We start from the raw sequence: 7,636 nt of genomic DNA, 5'->3' as shown, positions 1-7,636 counted from the left end.
TTTGGCAGCTGAGGCAGTAGGTGATAAGTTGCTGGAGAATGGGTCCTACTGGTGCCAAAGACCTAAAATAGCAGAGCCACATTTGTAGGAGTTTTTCTTTACCCAGGTGGTGTAAACTGTACATTTGGGAACAGACAGCCTGGAGGAGGAGCTTGGAAATCCAAGTGTGTTTGGTGTGAGGGTGGATTCGCATGAGTCTGTCACTTTGAAGCCTTCATAAGCTGCCTGCTTTAAATCTTCAGCTGAGTATTCAGGGAGCTGTGAGGGAAAAGAAATGACAGGATAGGCTGAGACCCTTGGAAGTTTGGTGGCGGCCGGCGCTGTGTGATCTGCTGCGTGGTTGCTTCTGGACTCTTAGGGTATCAGCTTTTTGGTGGCGGGATAGGGGAACAAGTCCAGTTTCAAGCGGGAGGAGAACTGCAATAAGGCAGTGAGACACTGCCCCGGCATATTTAATTGGGGATGGTTGTTGATCAAGCAGTCCTTTTTCTTTCCATAACTGGGCAAAGACATGCAGGATTCCCTAGACATACTTGCTGTCAGTGCACAGGTTTATTTGGAGGGCCTGTCCAAGATGAAGGGCCTGGATGACCGCCTCAAGTTCTGCCTGTTGGGCAGACACATTCGGGGAGAGGGTGCTGCTGGCCATGGTATTTAGTGAGTCATTTACAGCTGCCCATTAGGTGTACCTGGTGCCATTTTTCAATGAAACTGGAGCCATTGGTGAATAGCTGAAGATTAGGATTAGGAATGGGGTGTGTAGAGAGACCCTCTCAAGGCTTAGTTTGGAGGTCAATGCTGCAGATGCAGTCATGACTGGTAGTTTCTGGATCTGTGGGGTGCAGAGGCACAGAGGGTGGCAGGGTTTAGTCAGTCGGAGGCTTGTAGAGTAACCTCAGGGTGTTCAAGGAGAATGGCTTGACATCTGAGGAGATGTCTGCTGGTCGTCCAGGTAGGTCCTCGAGTTGCAAGAACATTCTGAATAGCATGGGGGGAGAGGATGGTTAGAGGTTCTCCAAAGGTGAATTTTTGAGCTTCCCAGACAAGCAGGGCAGCTGCAGCGATGGCCTGTAAGCAACAGGGCCATCCGCTGGTAGTGGCGTGAAGTTGTTTGCTGAAGTACACAATTACCTCAGGGCTACAAGATGAGTCTCTACAGAAGATTCCTCGCGCCAGCCCTCTTCCTTCTGCCACAAAGAGCGGAAATGATTTTGGGGCAAGTGCAGAGTCAGAGCCGAGGAGAGACGCTCCTTAAGCTGGTGAACCCGATGAGCAACTTCACCAGGGACCGACAGTATTGGCAACTGGAGGTTTTCTGCCTCAGTTAGGATATTGTAAAGGGGCTTGACTGGAGTTCCACAGTCCCAGATCCAGAGTCGACAATAGCTGGTTAGGCCGAGGAAGGACTTGGGTTCTTTTGTTGTGAATGGGATAGGGATGTTGCAGATGGCCTTTACCAGTTTAGGGGCTGGTAGGCATTTTCCTCAGTCATGCCCAAGGAATTGGACTTTGGTTTGAGTGATTTGAGCCTTTTTCTGGGACATCCGGTATCCTCAAATAAGATAGTGGCCTGAGCACCGGCAGAAGTTGTAGGAGAAGCCAGGAGCAGATCATCTACACACTGGAGAAGTTTGAGTTTTGATGGACAGTCCCATTCTCAGAGATCGGCAGCCCGAGCTTAGCTGAACAAAACAGGAGAGTTTTTGAATCCTTGGGCAACGTGGCTCGGAGAGGTCAGTCAGGCCGAGAGAAGTAAGGAATTTGAAGATGAGATGGCTTTCAGGGTCCACCAGAATGCAGAAGAAGGCATCCTTCAGATCTAACACCATGTAGTAGTGAAGTTGGAGGCTCAGGATGCTGAGCAGAGTGTAGGAACCAGCCGCAGATCTGTCTGGACGTTGACTGCTCTTAGGTCAGTACCACGCAGACTTCACCATTCTTTTTTGTTGTTGTTGTTGTTGTTGATGGCCTGAATGGGAATGTCCCATGGACTGTCAGGAACATGGTTCTAGGACTCCTCCTTCAAGCGGGTGGGATATGAGTTCCAGAAGGCCGGGGATAAGGTCGCTGTGGAGAGAATACTGGCGAAGGCGAATGGGCTGTGCTCCCGCTTGACGGTGATACAGATGGGAGCGGCAGTGACAGCTAGTCCAGGGAGTCCTGTTTCCCAGACCTGGGGGTTGAGTTGGTCAGAGACCAAAGACAGAAGGTGACCGTAACCAGGCTGGCGTGAGGTGAACCTCTTCAGAAATCTGTTTCCTGCTGGAAGTTTACGGTGATATGGCCATCAGGCTCACAGGAGATGAGAGCTCAAGTTTTACACAGGAGGTCTCTGCCCATTAGCTGATGTGGGCCTTGGGTAAATACAGAAAGTTTTTCAGTTTCTCTGAGATTTGGGCTGTAGACGGGGGTGCTTTTCAAGAGAAAGACCATTTGGCTTCCTGTGGCCCTGTGGACTGATAAGGTGGACTGTACAGGCATTGGGAGGGGCCAGCAGACAGCAGACATGGTGGTACCAGGGTCTATGAGGAATGGCAAAGTTTTCCCGGCCACCTGCAAGTTTATTAGGTTCAGCAGGTGGTCTGGGCCCCTGACCCCATCACTCATCTTCTTCCTCCTTGAGGGCCATTAGGTTAGGTTGGGCCTGGGGAGCTCCCTGTGCCAGGGCATGCTGGTTTCCCCGGTCAGAGACTTCTCCCACGAAGGTCTCACATTCTGGCCCCCCTGTGCTGCTTGGCTAGGCAGGAACCCTTCCTGTGGCTGGTTTGTTTGCAGTAGGCACGTTGGTCTGGTGCCAGGAGAAGGTGACCTCTTTCTCCCACTTTGAGTGGCGGCGTTTCCCCGGGAGCTGATGATTCGCTGTTAGTCTTTCCTATTTCCTTGACTAGAGACCTGGTCAGCCATTACCAGGCCTTCCAGCGCTTTTATTTTTCCAATAGCCTATTCTGAAAGCTTTTCCGAGCCTCCTCTGAGAGGGTGGATAGTGTTTACAACCCCACCAGGCATTTCAGTTAATTTGCGACGGATGTTGGGGACGGATGGGTTAAGAACAGGTGTTTTAGAGTAGGCTCAGCAGCCGGCGGTCAGGGTTTTCACTAGTGTGGGTGCAGATTCAGGGCGCATCCCTGAATCTTTGAAGGAATTGGGTTGGGCTTGCTTTTTCATCTTGATAACATTCCTCTACCCAGTAGGCCAGTTTTTGGTGCAAACTACACTGGCCTCTGATCCTTGTAAGAAGAGGTCTGGAAAAGGAGCCAAGCACTGAACAGGGGAGACACAGGCTTGGCCACTTTGAGATTGAGTATTATCATTAAAGTCCCAGTCCGGGTCGACCTCCCAGGTGAACTGGTCATCTACTGGCCCGTAGCGGGCGATGTTGGCTTGGGAGCTTGCTAGTTGGCGGGCATCTGAAACAGTCTGGGAGATTTCTACTTCCGAAAACACAAGATTAGCCAAGGCTTTTAGATCCCCCCAGGTTGGCTTGTGAGTGGTGAAGATATTTCAGATAATTTCTACCACCAGTCAGGGCTGGAAGCCATAGGAGGCATTCCTGAAAACCATACAGTAATATTCTTCCTCAAACTTCCCAGTCTTGTCTAGTCACATTATCCAGGCATTTAACGAACTTATATCAAAAGAACTTTTAGGTAAAGGGGAAAAATTCAACTTCCCCAAGCGGAGAATTCTTGATATTCTCACAAGCAGTGAGGACAACCAAAGCAATAGGCTGAGCCCTAATCTTGGAGTTTGTTCATATGAAACTTAACCCCACAAAGGATAGGCTAAGCCTACTTAAAATTAGGCCTAAGAGTCACCCCAAGAACCTCTTTTATTGCTCAGATGTGGCCTCTCTCTCTCAGCCAACACAACAAGCAAACTCACTGCCCTCCCCCTGTCTACGTGGGACATGACTCCCAGGGGTGTGGACCTTCCTGGCAATGTGGGACAGAAACCCTAGAATGAGCTGGGACTCAGCACCAAGGGATTGAGAAAACTTTTTTTTTTTTTACAAAACAAAAAATACCTTTATTAGTAAGTTTTTTCAAGTTTAGATTTTAGAGTAATGATTTTATTTTATAAATAACAGTTATTACCCACAGAATGCTATTTTGATCTATATAAAAATATAAATCTTTTCACATATATAAAAATCTTAACATCTAATTTATTTCATCTTTTTTTTGTATGCTATATGGTGGGGGTCACATTTCATTCTTTTTCCATGTGAGTAACCCTTTATTGCTGCACCATTTGCTGAATTATTGTGTGTTTGGTTTTTGCTTGTTTGTTTGTTTGGGAAGTGCATGGGCGGCCAGGAATTGAACCCAGTTCTCCAGCATGGCAGGTGAAAATTCTACCACTGATCTACCCTTGCACCCCTAATTTGTTTCGGTATGTTGGCTTTATTATGCACTATCCAGGAAAAAGAACAGAATCACACAGGGAACTTTTAAAAATGCGAACAGTTTAAGAGATCGTGGCCCCCAGATATTCTTTTTTTTTCTTTTTTAACTTTTTTTTATTAATTAAAAGAGAAAACTTTCTTGACCATAAAGGGAAAGAGAGAAATGAGACAAAATAAAGTGTCTCTGGGAGATTCTAAACAGAGTCGAGAGGTTATCCTGGAGGTTATTCTTACACATTAAATAGATATCACCTTTTTAGTTAAGGTGTAATGGAGAGGCTGGAGGGAACTTCCTGAAAATGTAGAGCTGTGTTCCAGTAGCCATGTTTCTTAAAGATGATTGTATAATGATACAGCTTTCTCAATGTGACTGTGTGATTGTGAAAACCTTGTGTCTGATGCTCCTTCTATCTATCTTATCGACAGGTGAGTGAAACGTGGATTAGAAATAAATAAATAATAGGGGGAACAAATGTTAAAATAAATTTAGTAGATTGAAATGCTAGTGATCAATGAAAGGGAGGGGTGAGGGGTATGGAATATATGAATTTTTTTCTATTTTCTTTTTATTTCTTTTTCTGAATTGATGCAAATGGTCTAAGAAATGATCATAACGATGAATATGCAACTATGTGATAAAAAAGGAAAAAAGAATGCTCATATTATATGTTGATTGGTTTTATTAATAAAATTTAAAAAAAAATACCTCTTTGGTGGTGGCAGGCCAGCAATATCATATTTTGGCCATGTTACAGTACAGCATTTAATCATTTTTTTCTTAGACCTTCCCTTTCCTAGTTTTGTAACACACATTCCAGGGGTTCAATGGGTTCCCCGACTCCTGGAAAGGATTGGCTGTTTCCCATTTTAAGCGCAGGTTAGTTACAGAACAATTTTTATACAGGCAGAACAGTTAAACAGAGGACCCAATTCCAGATTTATTTGGAAGGTCTGGGAGAGATCCTAGGGCGTCCCCCAAAACTGATATACACGCCGTCATCAGGTGGATCCACAGTCAGACAGTTGGCTGAGACCCGTGGTCCCGTTAGAAATGGTACGAGACGGCAGACGCCCATCGATCCCTGGGTGTCTCGGTTGTCTCGGGTCCGCTCAGCGGGTGGGCAGGTGCCTGCAATCCCAGGGTCCGGCCGATCCGACCACGAAGGCCGGGAGCCAGGGGCATCTGACTCCAGATTGCAGTTCAGTCAAGTTCCTGTTCGGGTGCCAGGAAAGGTGTTGCACCCCTGGCGCTGGGGCACAGCTTTCAGTCGAGTGGCTTCTGAAATAGGACGCCACACCAGAGGTCAGGCTCAAGTCATTTTAGTGGGCTGCGCAGCACAAAGTTTTGTAGGTGCTGTTGCAAGTCGGGACAAAGAAGGTACAAACAGCTACAGGTTTTATACATGGCAGGATGCGGAAACGTTCGTTAGGGTAAGTTAGAAACCACAACCATAATTGGGGCTAGCTGCAGGCATGTTACTGATTTATTGACTTGTATACTACGCATGCAGGAGGGACTTTCCAGCTGGCAGATGTGACTGCCTCCTTAGAGTTAATGGCTGCCAGCTAACTATGGCTCCTTTTGATAGCCTCCTGTGGGCTCCACATCTCCCCCCATTATTTATACCTGCTGTTGCTGTGGTAGTGCTGGTTTTTCCTATTAAACATAGCCCATAGCATGTGCTAGCAGTTTTCCCCCTATACCCCGGATTTAAACACTCTTTGTACTGGAGTCCTTAAAACAGCTGACATGGAGAGCAGAGAAATGAAACCAAGGCACAGATGTTTGGAGATGCTAAGCTAAGAGATGAAATCCAGAGTTTGCCCTGGAGAAGCTAAGTGAGGCCCACAGAAGCTCAGAGAGGAGGCCGCTGGGACCAGGAGCTAAAAGCCACAAAACCCAGGAGCAAAGGGCTGGCAGACGGCACCATATTCCTTCCCATGTGACAGAGAAACCCTGGAAGTGATCAGCCTTTCTAGAGTGAAGGTATGTTCTTGTTGATGCCTTAATTTGGGCATTTTCATGGCATTAGAACCATAAATTTGTAACCTAATAAATCCCCTCATAAAAGTAAATCCTAGGGGCACAAGGGTAGTTCAGTGGTAGAATTCTCACTTGCCATGCGGGAGACCCGGGTTCGATTCCCAGTCCATACACTTCCCCAAAACAAACAAACAAAGAAAAAATGAAAATTCAACACAATGTGTGCAATAACAAGATACTCACATGGGAAAAGAATGAAATGTGACCCCAGGCATACAGCATTAAAAAAAAAAAAAAGGCAAGCGATTTCTGGTATATTGTATTCCAGCAACTTTAGCAAACCAAAAAACCCTGATTTTTAAAATTTATTTTCAGAAATGACTCTTCTATCTAGAAAGTCAAAACTGAAGTGATAGATATATCATGTTTTCATATAATTTTGTGGGGAAGATTAAGCCAAAATAATGAATAACACTAGATTTACTCTTCTTGGTTCTAATAATGAGTTAGTGCTTGGCAGCTAGCAGCCTCAGTCTCCCAGTTCCAGAATCTCCAAATGAAGCATCTAGCCAAGCCTTAGCTATGGAAGGTCTGGCCTTGAGTCAGGGTATCATCCTGGTCTAAACCACAGGGAGGACAGGGTCACTCCAAACACAACACAGCCACTTAGGGGCTCTGGGTGGGACAGTAACACCCCATCTGAGCTAAAGTTCTCCCTCCCACCCACACCCTGCCATTTCTTCCTCCCTCGGTGGTGTCCAGTCTCCCAAAGGGTCATCCGGTCCCCCCTGGGGCCTCCCAGTCCCCATGCCCCACTGAAGCCCTGCGTCTCAGCCCAGCTGCCTTCCCTCTTGATTCTCTCCTGCTCTTCAACCCTTCTCTCCTTCCTCCGCACCCTCTAATTCTGTCCTGAAGAAGTTTCGAAGAACATCCTCAGCACCCTTTTATTTGCTTTAGGGAAGATTAAAGTTCAAGGCTTTGGGCAATTAAACTCAAGGCGTCTCACTGGGCTAAAGATGAACGACCTAGGGAATAGTCCAGTGGAAATGGTTTGAGGAAGCTGAGTCAGCCTGAGTCTTTGTCAGGGTGGGGCTGAGGCAATTGACCCACGGGGGGTCAATGCCCTAGCCTTCGTTTTGGTACCCAACCTCTGTATTCGGCACCTTGCTAGCCCCACCTTCCCCATGACTCCCCTGGCATCAGGGCTGGCAATTGGGGCCCTGAGACTCCTGGATCACTGCCTTGTA

The sequence above is a fragment of the Tamandua tetradactyla genome, chromosome 10, assembly GCF_023851605.1.
Source record: "Tamandua tetradactyla isolate mTamTet1 chromosome 10, mTamTet1.pri, whole genome shotgun sequence".
Classification (NCBI taxonomy): domain Eukaryota; kingdom Metazoa; phylum Chordata; class Mammalia; order Pilosa; family Myrmecophagidae; genus Tamandua; species Tamandua tetradactyla.
This window is presented reverse-complemented; position numbering follows the sequence as displayed.